This window comes from Macrobrachium nipponense, chromosome 8, assembly GCF_015104395.2.
Source record: "Macrobrachium nipponense isolate FS-2020 chromosome 8, ASM1510439v2, whole genome shotgun sequence".
Classification (NCBI taxonomy): Eukaryota; Metazoa; Arthropoda; class Malacostraca; order Decapoda; family Palaemonidae; genus Macrobrachium; species Macrobrachium nipponense.
Window position 1 is genome coordinate 199,545 of NC_087203.1, and position 16,338 is coordinate 215,882.

Sequence of the window (16,338 nt, forward strand, 5' to 3'; positions counted from 1 at the left end):
AGTACTATTAATGTCAAGAGTTTAGTAATAAAAAATTCTCCTAATGATCTTCCAGGCTGCATATATGAAATTCCTTGCTAAAAGTGTGATGAAGTCTATTACGGACAGACCGGTAAATTTCTTTCGCAACGTCTCAAACAGCACTAATATCCTGTGAGAACTGGGCAAATATCGAATGCATTATTCGTACATATGAGAGATTTAGATCATCCTATTAACTTGAGTCGAGCAAAAGCCTCAATCCCATGTAATGACATAGTTAAAAGGAATATCATTGAATCTTGTTTCATTAAGTCAAATAATGGAAATGTTCTAATTTAAGTCTTGGTTTATTTAAACTTGATGCCTTCATAATGAAAAAAGTTGTAGATAAATATAAGCAACAAAATTAGTATATTCAGTTTTTACATGTTTTGGACTGTTCGGATACTTTGTAGTTTCAGTTATGTGACCGTGTGATATCCAATAAACCTGGATTATCTCTTAATTTTTACCCTTTTGACAATTAACCATGTTGTATTCTTGATCTTGTTGTGTATCTGAGACATTTCTCTCCAATTGTATTTCATTCGTTCCTTGACAATGTCTTAGTAAAGACGAAAGCGCTTGGATTTCTGACTATCATTTTCCTGTGGTATTCGCTTATATATATATATATATATATATATATATATATATATATATATATATATATATATATATATATATATATATATTCAAGTCACTTGCTTGATTCTAACTACTGCTCTCGTTGCCATAACTCCTGGTCGTCTCTGGAATGGATAACAAAATGTTGTGTCTGAGTCTACCTTACCATGCTTTTATAGAGAGACAGACAGACAGGCAGAGACGGAGAGAAAGAGAGAGAGACGGCATCAGTGAAACATTCGCTCTATAAGCTCAAAAAATTTAATTTGAAAGCATAATATTATTTCCTGAATAGTTATTGACAAGCTTGTTTTTTTAATACAATAATTACAAAAATATCTAAACCTTAAGATATATTCACAATACTTAACAAACTATTATTTCTTCCTGCGTCAGGTCAATCCACACTTTTGGACTTGAATATAATCGGAATTTAAAATATCCGTTCACCAATCCAACCACCTTTAATCTCAGGGACAGGTAAGGTAACGTATAAAACTATGAGATCCCATGAAAAAGCTTTATACCATTCCAATGGAAGTGATTAACTGATAACAGTTCATCTGATCGATTTTAAACAATTGATTCTTTGGTCTAAAATAATGAGTAATATTGACTGTACATAAATATTTGTTAGATATGCTCAGTTTCGTAAAGTTGTTTTGGTTAGTGTTAAATATTTTTAGAAAATAAGTTCTGATTGGTTGCATACTATAATTTTATGTATGTCAGTCATGTTAATTTATTTATTCATATATTGGATTATTTATTTTTCAATGCATTTATTTATTTAATTTTATTTTATGGACGACTAAAGGAAGTTTCTTGAACTTAACTCATTCTAAAGGCTGGTGCTTAACTCGACTCCATGACGATCAGTTGTAAACGAACCTGGCGAGTCACCTAACCCGCATTTTGTGTAGCATAAATGAAAGATATACCTGAATATTTCACAATGATGTGTGCGATTGCCGGTGCTTTGTCATCCATTTAAGGCTGAAATTACCTATCAGACTCTCCAGAATCAGGAATATTTTTGCTTTATCACCGCATCACAAAGCTTTATCACCGCATCACAAAATCGTACATCATCATTATCAGCGTTGCTAGTCCACTGCAGGACAAAGGCCTCAAACATATCCTTCACTTCCGTCTGTTTATGGTCTTTCTATGCCATATGCCAGTCGATACCCGCAACTTAGCTCGTCAAGCCATCGCCTTCTCCTCCTTCCCCTGCTTCGTTTGCAATCTCTAGGGACTAATTCTGTTATTCTTTTCGTCCCATCTATTATCTGACCATTCTCTTATATGTCCTGCCCACGTCTATTTCTTTTTCTTACTTGTTCTTAGAATAATCCTCTACTTTAGTTTGCTCTCGTATCCACGTTGCCCTTTTTCTGTCTTTTGGTGTTATTCTTATCATTATTCTTTCCATAGGTCTTTGAGTTGTAACTAGCTTATGTTCTAAGTCTTTAGTATGGCACCAAGTTCCTAGTGTATAAGTATACTGTTAGGTCCAACTGATTGAAATACTTTTCTTTTTAGAGAAAATACTGGTATTTTATCTGAGTATTTCATGATGTATACATAACATGTGTATGTATTTATGTATGTATCATCATGAAATAATCAGATAAATAACAGCTATCTTTGAGGTGCGGTGACAGGCGAGATATTCGTTGGTCCTGGAGGTCTGATGAATAATTTTTAGCCATAAATATCCAACAAAGCACTGGCAACCACTAAATCATTGTGAAATGTTCAGGTTTATCTTCTGTATAACTAAGCAAGATTCGGGTTAAATGACTCGCGAAATAGTGTATGTTTCTAGTAGTCTGAGAATTAATTTACTTTGTGTGCATGTGTGTATATATATATATATATATATATATTATATATATATATATATATATATATATATATATATATATATAAGTATATATACATATATATATATATATATATATATATATATATATATATATATATAGTGTGTGTGTGTGTGTGTGTGTGTGTGTGTGTGTATGTGTATAACACTGCTCTTAGAAATAGCCAGTGATGCAACCAACAACAAATCGCATTTGCAATCTATATAATCTGTTTCATAGAATAAGATGTATTACCCATCGACGAGCGAATGTCCTTTTGTGATACGATAAGAAAACCACTTTTCAATAGATAAGATAACTGAGCTCCAGTAGTATTTGTTAAATAGTTAGTAATATTTTTTCTCTGTACAGCAAAAGGGTTCAAACATAAGGACATCTTAAACGTATCGAGAAAGAATATATTTATCGAGAACTTTTGTTTTGCTGGTATGATTAACAAGAAATATGATGAAGGTATTCATTCCCTTATGACGTCATGTGCTTCCAAAGAGCTGGAGTCTACAGCGATTTTTTAATCTGTTCGTCGCCCAGTAAACGAATGTTTATCACTATTATCCACTGAAAATAAAGTATTGCTTAAAATGAAAGATAAGATCATTTATTTCATTTATGGAATGGTGAGTGATAAACTATTTCGAAATTATAATAAAATTTATTATCTAAGTAATCTCACGTGGTATTCCTATCATATAATATTCTTTATATGCAATAATGCTTTGGATAATCCTTTATAATAACAAGAGAATGACGAGAGTGATAATGCTTACGTGTTTTGTCATTATGAAGGGAATATGCAAGTTGTAATTGCAGAGATTTGACAATTGGAACCAGATTCAGCAATGTCTAAGTCACGCTGTCATTTATTCACAGTTATGCAAAAAGCATACCAACCATATCAATAACGTAGAATATGAGTTATATGAATAACGATGGGAACAGCTTCAATGAGAGTTAGCATAGAACAATTTCCTAAGAGGACGACTCACTAGCAACGCAAAACCTTAAAGGAACGTCGATGTCAGCGAACAAGAATGTCCGAACTCTAGGAGACCTGGTCGTCGCAGAAGCCGAGTATCCTCGAAATCCCGGGAACGGTTTCTCGTTAATTAAAGGCAACTGACTGATTGGGGTAAAAAAAAGACAACGAGCGTAAAAACGGAATGTTTCAAAATCCGACGCCCACAGCGTTCTATTACGTTGGCGAGGATGTTCGTTGATCTTTTTTTCTTTATATTGGAGTTTTTCTTTTCTGGCAAAGTGGACCCGTTCATTTTGATTTACACATCTGGGGAATGATTGGCGCTAGATACGCAATCTAAACAATATGTGTGTATATATATATATATATATATATATATATATATATATATATATATATATATATATATATAAGTATATATATATATATTATAAATCATATACGTAAGTGTATGGTCATTCTGAAAAAATCGCATCCTGAGGCTAGATTGTGCTTGCTTGCAAAAGCAGTATATCACAAATACTACAAGAGAAGAAGAAAGTTTTTAATTTTTCGTTTTTTTTTATTAGCTGACGATTTTAAATATATTTTAAAAATGTTCAATATCCATGGAGATATTATTGTTAATAAGTGCGAGTTCTCCTATCGTTTTTACTCGATTTCCAAAATAGATTTCAAGCAGAACTAAAAACTGATTCGCCTTTTATTTAAGATTCCATGTCAGATATTACATAATAGGCGGTGGGACCGCTAGTAACTTATGCTTATGAAGGTTAATACAATAAAAGTATAAATCTTAAATAAAACTTGAAAATGAATAAATGTACAACCTTTTCTTTCTGAGAGTCGACCAAAATATGGCCTATGGCTACTAATGAGTCGTGATTAATATGAAAATAACAACATAACATCTGAGTGACATATAACAAAATAATGAAAAAAACAACGAGATACAATGAATTACCAGTTTATCTTTTCTGAAAAGCAATGCGATAAAGTAACATGATTAGTTTTTAATTCAATATCTAAGTTTCTGTAAGAATAATAGATACACTTAAGCATTATCAAGAATCATATATATTAGTCACTGATTACTTCTAACTAAATATAAAAAAATGTTAATAATATAACAAAGCATAATTTGGAATCAGATTTATATCTAAAATGAAAATCGGCAGATACAGCATTTTTTTTAATAATATGTAGTAAATATTGTTATTAATCGCATACATTAATTATAGATCATAAGTTATAACTATGAATTTTAACAATTAACAAATATAGAAAAACATAATTTACAATCAAATCACAAAAATGAAATAATACATAATAAATATACGAAACCATTATCAGGAACCTTGTATCCCCTACCCCCCACAAAAAATAAAAATAAATAAATAAATAAATAACAAGCGAGCCATCACAAACGTATTCAAGTCAGCTTAACCAGAAATTGGTATACAACGGGATGGAAGGCTGCGTTCAGTAGGAAAATACGATTGCGGAATACTCTTTAAGGTAGCTATTTCCTCTGAAAGTTTTTTTTTTTTTCTTTTATCTTTCCTCCCGCATTCTTTGCGCCAGTATGGTTTTTTTTTTAATCCCACCAAGCGCTGTTGAAAAAATAAAATAAAATAAAGAAAGACAAAAACTCTCGCCATGGTTTACATGTCGTCCCGATTCATATTCTGAAGGTATTATCCTCTTGTCGTCCAGTTTTTTATTTATTTATTTATTTCTTTTATCAGTTTCCATTGTGAGTTCGTTATTCTCCTAAGCTCTTGTTCCCCCCCCCCCCTCTCTCTCTCTCTCTCTTCCTCTCTCTCTCTCTCTCTCTCTCTCTCTCTCTCTCTCTTACACACACAGACAAACACCCATGACACGGTAAAAACAATCAACATAACATTAGTCTTAGATACTGACGGATAGGGAGAGAAAGAGAGAGACAGAAAGACAGAGAGAGACAGAAAGACAGAGAGACAGAGAGAGAGAGAGACAGAGAGAGAGAGAGAGAGAGAGAGAGAGAGAGAGAGAGAGAGAGATAGAGAGAGAGAGATTTTGTATCATAAAAAGTAACTCTATAGTAAAATATTCTGCGCAGATAAATGAATGACCAAGTTTCAGTAGATGATTTCCAATCTGCCATTTTCTCAATACAGGGATGGTTTTGATTCCAGAGTCTTGTGTGTGTGTGTGTGTTTGTGTGTGTGTATTGGACACATGTAAATATGATGGCATTTTTTGGTAACAATTAGTAGATTCCTGTCATTATGATGGCATTTATTTGTCAATATAATTCAAGAATAAGTTTATGTTATAATAAAGTAAGACGAAATTAAAGGGAAAAAAAGCAAACCTAGAGATGGAAACTCACAAATAAAAAACACTGCCATAACAATATATGTAAGAACACAATGGAAATATCACATCTAATTCTGACGATTTACGTCACCCAGAGGACAACCAACTCGAACCATTTGTCTTCTTTGAAAAAAAAGACAGAACCATCCTAAAGAAAAACAAAGAAAAACGAAGATAAAAAGGAGAAGAAGAAGAAGAAGAAAACCTAAACCTTTGGTCCAGAGAATCAGGGTTTCCGAGTCTTTTCTCGTCCTTGAAATGATCTTTTTGTTCTCACAGTGTGTTTGGTCTAAAGTTCGAGGGTTTTAGTGGGGCGAGAAAATTCTGAAGACTTAGAAAGGAGGAAGTTGGAGCGGTTGGGCAGCGAGATTTAGGAATCCAGAGAATAGAGAAGACGAAGTACGAAGCTCTGAAGGTGGAACTTGGAGAAACCTCCACAGTTGCACTGAGAATTCATAGTTACGAAGAGTGGACAGAAGAAGTGAGGAAAGGAAGCCGGAATGGAGGTGGAGTAAAAGGCTGAAGAAGAGGGAGTAGCCAGGGTCCTAAAGGACGCTGCAAGCACTTTTAGTAATGCATACAGTGCACCGTGTAAGATGCACTGACGGCAATACCCTATTATGGGGGCTAATATGATACTTATGAACCGACAAACAGACGCCCTCAGCTGAACTTCAAGCAAGGAATGAATTAACACCAAAATACAGTTTTGACCAGATTTGACAACACAAACAGACAATTATTAAAATTGGACAAACAGAATTCATTAATTGTTTTACAGCGAGGGACGTTGACATTGAGAAAGGGGAAAATATAATTAGCAAGGAAAATAATCAAGAAAAAGCATTTTTATAGTTATAATGATGGATAATGCAATAGATTATGTTAGAGGAAGGCGAAGCAAGATGTTGAATGTTACGTCTCTAACGTCAATGGAAATATATTTCTGAGTAAATGAAAGTGAACTGATTTTTTCTCAAGATCAATTGATGATCAAGGCTTTCTTTAACGATATAGAAATATAAAATGATAGTAAGTTCATTATTTCATGTTTCCAATCATGTTTGCAAATGCAATTTGCCATGAAATGCATAGAGAATATTCAACAAATATCACCACTTTTTAGAATACAAGTCACTCCTGGAACAAATTAATAATCTCGAATACCACAATCTATATCAAGAACAGCTGCAGTGCCACGTCTTCAACCCATGCTAAATATTTCCAAGTCTAATTTGTAAATTTTGTAATAAGAAATAATCTAGAAAACCGAAACTCAGCCTACGGTATTTCCAAGAGTCTGATTTCTGACTTACTCCTGGAATCAATTTCATCAATTCTCTGATTGTAAACCTAGAATTGTATGTTGTCTATTCATCTATTCCATTTCGCAGTTCATCTTCCAGAAACTGGAACCCTTTCCATTCCTTTCCCACAATATTTTTCTTTTCCAGGACTGAACTTTCATGGAATAGAGCAGTGGTTCTTGAAATTTTCAATGTATGCATCCCTTTTAGGTCAGCAGTCAGTTCTTGAACCGCCGGAATTACTTAAATAGGTAGATAAATAAAAGAACTAAAATACAAAGTTGATGTGGCTTGTATTTATAACATATGCAATTGTATCGTGTATTCGAGTCTGTTGCAACATGGTCACTTCATTAGGAAATTAGGCGTTGTTTTATCTATGCCTCAGAGCACTGTTGTTGCAAAAATAATAATAATAATAATAATAATAATAATAATAATAATAATAATAATAATAATAATAATAATAATAATTTTTCTTTTGGTGTATCACAATCATATATTCGGCAGGGTGGTTTTTATAGAGTGGGGTTCCGGGTTGCATCCTGCCTCCTTAGGACTCCATGACTTTTTTTACTATGTGCTCTGTTTCCAGGAGAACACTCTTCTCCATGAGTCCTGGAGCTACTTAGGCATCCAGTTTTCCCAGGATCCTTTTCAGGGATCTTGGATAGTGCCTAGTGTCCCTATGATTATGGGTACAGTTTTCACTGGCATATCCCATATCCTTATTATTTCTATCTTCAGGTTTTGATACTTATACATTTTTTCTTTCTTTCTCATCTACTCTGGTGTCCCATGGTATTGCGACATCAGTGAGTGATAATTTCCTCTTGATTTTGTCAATCAACGTCATTTCTACTCTATTGGCACATACTACCCTATTATTATCATTTTTTAATTCAAAATATTATTGGGTTTGGTTTTAGGGAAAATCTAAAATAATAATTTTTAGCTTTGAATTATGATTTATTATTTTTTTAGATGGTAAGACGTTTATGAATGTTCATGGGTGTGCTTGGAGAATTTTGATATATACATATATTTATATATATATATTATATATATATATATATATATATATATATATATATATATATATATATATATATATATAGAGAGAGAGAGAGAGAGAGAGAGAGAGAGAGAGAGAGAGAGAGAAGGGGAGGTCGATGTTGTTAGTGGTGGTGAGGGGAGAGGGAATGGTGAAAACCTCTCCTCAGTCGACATGGTTATACACTAATATAAGTGACGCATTTATAAATATTCCCCTGTATGATGTCTACCGTCAGGATCAAGGTCGGGGTGGAGGGGTATGTATATTTGTCAGAAACTATTTGAAAGTCACCGAAATGAATTTAACGATCGAAAAATGTGAGGGTGTAGAAGACAAGTGGATCTCGATCCAATATCGCAAGTTTCCTTCTGTTATTGTAGGATGCGTAGCTATATCGCCATCCCAAAGCACCGGCAACCTCTTTTGATTATATCTCCGATATTTTTAAAGGAATTATTCTACGAAATAAGCATATATTTATTTATGGGGATTTTAATGATGATCTGCTAAAGACCGAGAATAAAATGTCTAAACTAATTAAAAAACTAAATTTCGATCAGATAGTAAACAAACCTACTAGAATTACTCCTACATCAGCGTCTTTAATTGATTTCGTAATAACAAATGCTAAACATATGATAACAAATATTGATATTATACCAAGCTTGGTGGCAGATCACGAGACAATCTTAACTCATTTGAATATTCGTAAGCCAAAAAAGAAATCTATTTTAAAAACTTTTAGATGTTTGCAAAATTATTCACCAGACTTTCTTTGTGATCTCCTTACGAATAACGTAAATATATTAAATGGTATTTTAAATACTGACAATGTAAACAACCAAGTTGGAATTTCAACGAACGATCTTTACCATCGTGCCTAAACATTTGTTTGCTTCCGGTTTGAAAACGAAAGAAATCGTTCAGTCCGTCCCCCTGAGGGTGCCGCCCTGGATAAGCAGATGAAATAAAGCGGGACCGAGGGGGGGAATGAAAGAAAGGATACAGAACTGAAAATTGAGTTTAAAAAATCAGAACTTTTTAACATCTCCCTGAGAGAAAAACATAAAGACCTGAAGGAAGAAGAGTAAAATTCAAAGTTATGGTGGAAGCGTAAGCAGTATTACCAAAAGCGAATATTCAGAAAGCCTAAATGCAAGTGTTTCTGGCTACTTGGAAAATAACAAAAAAAGATGCTATTTAATGGGACAATAATAAAGCAGATAGGGCTCTCTTACCATTGCCAGCAGTAACTTGATGTACACCTCCTAGGTCTTGAAAAACTTCAATGATTTTTTTTCCGCTGAGGTTCGGGAAAAAAACTTTCGAAAAACCCCAAATAGGAAATTATGAAATGTAATATATCTACTGAAAAGAGTACGTAATATTCCAGTTAGAGAATTATAATAGTTTTTAAGTCCCATAAACTCCTGTTGATTGTAATAACTTGTCATCTTAATTATAAAAAAAAATCTTTAAAACACAACTGCCTTTGGCAATCTGACGGTTTATTAGCTTTGCATTTCATTAGGGATGATTTTTATTACATTATTGCATTTTACGTTTACAGTTATAATTAACACACCCATAGCCCTAAACTAAACGTATCCGGAGTTTCTGGAAAAATTCCCCACGTAATTTTCTGTTTTAAGAGGTTGTTGATATGGAATGACGTCCTTTAATTATCGTCCTATATCTTTACTAACCGACATTGGTTCAAAAGTTCTGGAAAAAATAATTGATATTCAATTCAACTGATTTTCACATAGACCAAAATGGTCTAATCTCACAAAGTCCAAAGGGAAAATACCAATCGGAAAAACACGGCTTCAGACCAAAATTATCAGCTGAAACGGTCTCCAATTAAAAATATCAAGATAAGATTTAAATAATAACATAGATAATCACAAAGTTTCACTACTCCTTTTCTACTTATGACCTCTCAAAATCCTTCGACAGCGTGAACATCAATAGTATTTATTTGATAAATGTAGCATCCACTGAGTATAGATCCATTTTTGGTTTATGAATTACCTACATAACCCAGATCCCAGTCCAGCTAGATGGGCCCAAACTGTGGTCTTCCCCAAAAATTGAATGAGGTTTTTTGGTGTAACCCCATGGGCTCTATTCGTTGGCCCAATACTCCTTTGGTAAATTATGTGTCAATGATCTGGTAAATCACTACCCACCCGCTGTTTTCGTCATCCGAAATAAACCGAATACCCGCCGCGACACCCAGATTCTTCATTGGAAGGTAAATGTAAATGAAATAGACTAACTAATTCATAGGGTCATAAATACATACTAAAGCAAGGTCCAAAGTTACTACTTTCTTAATTAATTGATTTGCTTCTTAACGCGAAAAAATAGAAAGGGCGAAAGCAGAGATAGGCTCCCTCCAGTTTTAGTTCGAGGTCGCGGACCCAGCATTAATACAATAAAGTACCAGGCAACAATTTAAAAAAACAGAAAATCCTCTCTGCCGCTGGTTTTTAACGTACACTTAAAGAAACTAATTTTAAAATGGTTCCTGATTAGTGTAAGTTTTTAACTGAACGATATGGCGGTTCATTGTCATATTAAAAAAAGTACTTTTTGAAGGCCACTACTGTACTTTTTATAGATTGTTGGAAATTAGTTTTAAGATAACTACTTATGGGATAAGCTGGACTTTTATTTTACAAATTAAAGAATTTCCTTAGTCCTTATAATCTAGTATGTCTTAATTTGATTACTTTGGTGTTATCTTAATACTATTTGTACCATGACCTTTTTTTTGTTTTTAACACAACTTATTGGTGGTCTATGACAATGTATTTTGAATATTCCGTAAAGGAATCAATTTGTTTTACTCACTATATTTTGTAAGTAAATGCGTTTCTAATTTTCTGATATTTTTTCTTTTATTACTGATGAATTTTAATTTTAATTAAGATTTAGCCGATTTGTTTGATTCTTAAATACAACTTTTGTATGTCCTTAAAATAACAAATATTTTAACTATTTGTAAGCTGGTTTTTTCTAATTGTAGTTTTATTTTATTTTATTGAAAACTATGCAATAACCCAATGTGTAAATTTGGAAAGTAAAGAATTATTATTATTAATTAGTATTGATTAATTTATTATTTTAGTAATTATTATTTTAATTATTATTATTTAGTTAGTTATTATTATTATTATTATTATTATTATTATTATTATTTTATTATATATCCCGTTGTACATAACAAGAACTTGAACATATTTCCCGTTTGAATCACCCACTGCGGAAACACTTACCCAGTTTCCCTCCTCGATCCAAATAATGTGGATGATCCCTCCAGACGACGAAAATGAAAGACCCCAGAATTTTCATGTTTCCAGGGAATTTTGACACCCCACGAAACTTCACAATCTTTATCATTAATCATCTTTAATTTTAGGATGGATGGGTTTTTATAACTCGTAAACTTCCTGATATTTTATTAATATCGGAAGGATTTTTCGAGATTTTTTGTTTTTGTTGTTCTCTTGAAGAAAATGCAACTGAAGGGGAGGGGCCATTTGTGTCATGGGTTTAATTCTTCATCTATTCTTACCGAAACTGTTTTTTATCATTGGGTAAACGAACTGAACAATCAAATTAAGTTAAATATCAATTTCTAAATCTCACTTCCCTCTCACTCTCTCCTCAGTCCCATCAATACATAAGTGACAAAAATAAAACATAGCTATAACAAATATACACCTCCATGCGATGCAATACAATACTTACATACCACCTCACACACACACCACCAAACCACACAAGCCAACACATAATATTATATATATAATATATAAATATATAATATAATATATATATAATATATATGGTATACATATATTCTATTATGTGTTGTGTTGTGGGTGTGTGGTGTGTGGGTGTGTGTGTGTTTGTGTGTGTGTGAGTGTGGTGTAGTAAACAGATTGTATTTAATTGTACAGAAATGCGTTTAACAACGAACAAAACAAATATTCTTACACGGGGGTGGGTCCCTTAGTATTGGGAATGAGACAGATGGACCTTTCTAAATAAATATATATTGTATTATATATATATATAATATATGATATATATATATTATATATATATATTATCTAAAATTACTATCTCTATAAATCTATAATATATATATATATATATAATATATACTAATAATATATATAATTATGTCTATAGAATATATTTGTAAACAATATATCATTATATCTATATATACTATAGTATATATATATATATATATAATCTATTATAATATATAATATATATATTAGTATTATAATAATATATATACTGTAATATCTATATATATAAATTATCTATAGGTATTATATATTATAATATCTCTATAATTATATTAGTATTCTATAATATCTATAGTATATTATTATATAAGATATATATATATAAATAAGATTATATATTATATATTGTATATATATAATGTTAAATATATTCTATATATCTATCTTATATATATTCGATATATTATATATTTTTCTAAAAGGTATCTATATATTATTCTTATAATGAATATAGATCTATTATTCTATAGATATATTATATATATATCTATAGATATATATTATATATATCTATATCTATATCGCTTATCTATATCTGTATTTTATATCGATATAGTATAGATTATTATATATAATATATTATAGATTAGGTGATGGAATGTATCTCTATATACCTCTATATATTAATATATCATATCGATATGTCTATATACATCTATCTGATATACCGCTATCTATATATCTATAATATTATATTCATTAATACTCTATATCTATCTGTATCTATATATTACTATAAATGGCTAATCTATATCGATAATTCTATTATATCTCTATATTGTATATTATTAATGTTTAATATAATTGTATCATATCTAGTATCTCTATATAGATCTCTATTTTTATTTATATATTATATTCTATCTTCTACGTCTGTTATATATATTGATATATATCTGTATATAATTATATCTATAATTCTATATATTATATAATCTATATCCTATATCTTATATATATATCTAATTATATTATGAATATAATGATATATCTTAGCATCATATACTATAATATATATAATCGATCTATATATATATATATGTATCTATATATATATTCATATATTATATATTATCAAATATAATCCTCTATATTATCATTAATATATATATTTTTAAAAATCTATTTATCTATATCTATATATATCTATCTATATAATCTATATCTCTATATGCTTCTATGCCCATGTCTAACATCTAATATCTATATATGTCCCTTATAATACATATATATTAAATATTATAATATCTATATATATATATATATATAAGGCGTCTATATATATCATCATATATTATCTCCTCTATAATTTTTATATAATCGTCTTATCTATACTATAAAGTATGTAATTATTGTATCTATATATATATCTCTCTCAATATCTTATTTATATATATATATATCTGGAATATCCTTCTGGCTTATTCTCTCTCTGTCTATCTCTCTCTATCTCTATACTCTTCGATTCTCTGTCTATCGGCTCTTTATCTTCATATCTCTCTATATATCTTTCTATGCATCTATCTTCGGTGTATCCTATTAAATACATAATATATCATGTCTCTCTCTATACTCTTATATCTAGCTCTATCTATATCTCTCTTCTCTATCGCTAATTTCGTATAATCTCGCGATCTATATCTACTATATCTATATTATATATCGGTCTATTTACTAATCTAGATTCTAATATCTCTCTCATATAACTACTCTACAATCTTTAGATCGTATATCTACTTCCCTCTACTATTAATATCTCTTATTGGCATCTCTTATCTTTCTCTTGCTTCTCCTCTATCTTCTCTCTCATATCTATCTAATTATCTCTTAGTATTCTCTTCTGGGGGGGTGTATCTACTAAGATCATACTCTCTAATCTACTATTATTATCTGTTCATCTATACTTCTCGTCTTATTAATTGTATCTCTGTCTGTATCTCTCTCTTATCTTATCTTATATTATATATATCGCTCGATCTAGTATAATTATTTAATACTCTACATATATAATGCATATTGATTAATGCATATGTATATATAATATATAGTATCTATATATATATATGTATTATATATATATGATATTCATTGAATAGAATGGGCCTTTCTCACTGTTTTAACCATCTTTTTTTTGAAATTGCTTCATATTTTCTAATTTCTTTTTCTTTACATTCATTGTTCAGGTTACTAATGGACACTAAATGTGGGGTTCGTTTCCATTTTACTCCAGTATTTTTTGTTTACTCGCGACTAGCTGTTTTCGTTCAACCTCTACGTCTTGACGTTTTTCGAGCGTACTGATACAAATATGAGCCTACCATGCGTTTTGTGACGTCATTGAGGACGGAAAGGTAGTACCATTGGGCCCAGATAACCTAGTTTTAAGTTATTTACAAAAGACTAATAGTGGAACATGAAAATAAGACAAATAAACATAAATTATGTTGAACACAGAAATTATATAAAAAGTTGAAAGTAAGTTACTATATACCCACATTATACATAAATATATATTAATTTACATAATATGTTTTTAATTCACTGAAAGTCAGTGGTGCGCGTTCCTGTCCGCGGTGGGGGTTTGGGGGATTTGTGGTCCCCGCCCCCGACCACGTGGTTGAAGGTTCCTGGCCTCCTACACGAGGGCGCAAGGAACGGGTCTGCCTCACGTTTGGATGTTAAGGCTGGGACGTTGCATTGCGATGCTGACTGCGTTCTGATATCATAAAAACGATTGTAGTTGCCTTCCTTGTGTTATTATTTTGGTGTTTTGTGAGAAGTTTCTTGTAATGATTGGTTTTTTATTGTGGGGTATCCCCAAACAAAGTGCTGATTGATGGCTCCTTGGTTTTCTGTGGGCCTGCAATGCGACGTTTGGAGTGTGGGTTGGGTTTGTTGTGTCCCGATTATAGGCATTTTTTGGGGGACTGAACGTTGCTCGTCAGCACAGAAATAAGCTTCTATACTATATCAATTTAACCTTTAACCTTCTTTCTCCGTCCGATGGGGCCGTACCTATTTTTTCATTACCAATGGGGCCGGCCGTAGGTTTTGGGTTTGCAGTAAATCCTTGCTTATTTTTGTTATATGGGCCGCTAGGGGGGTGGGTTTTCCTCTTCGCAGTATACCAAGGATGGCTTTTCCTTTCATCTTCGTGGTTGTTTGTTTGTATGGTAATCTGATGGTATATCACTATTTCTTTGTCTTTGTCTTGGTGTTGTTGTTCCTCGGGGTCGGTATTCTGGAAAAGCCTCTAATCTCTTTTTGACAACTTGCTGGATCATGTCCATCTGGGATATCCGTTTTTGTTTGTTAGCAGCTTTTTTGTTGAAATCTCTGGTTGATTTCCTTCGTTTAGTCCGCTTTCCACGTGGAAAACAGTGTGTTTATGGGCGCGTTTTTATTTGTATGCCGTTTTTACCAACAGATCGTTTTTATATGCATCAGGGCATTCTCCTTCTAAGCATTTTTAAAGCATCTTCCAGCGTCTGGTCCTTTTTAGTGTATAACGGTGGTAACTGTATTTGTTGTTGTTTTGGTTTCGGGTCCAAAGTAACGTCCAAGAAAGGGAGCATCTTCTCCATCACTTCTTTCTACCCGTAAAACAATTTAAGTGTATAATTTGCTTGGAGTTGATTTACTAATTCCTTCCTATGTCATTAATCGCCCCTTTGTTTGTGATAAAGATATCATCAATATTAACTCCCATAGATTTCTGGGTTTGGGTTGGTTGTTCTTCAAATGTGACCTCCTTCTGGTGTGTGCCATGGTTAATGCGTTTGCGAAAAGAACCCCGAGGGGGGAACCCCATTGCCCTCCGCCGTCCTTTTGCCGATATATTTCGCCCCTATTGTGAAGGAATGGGGCTTCCTTTGTACATGCTTTCCAGCATCTCTTTTAAGATTTTTTCCGGGATCGGTAAATGGTGGGTTTTTCCTCAGAGTTGGTATATCTTGGTCCATGATGACTTTGTATTGTTTCATCC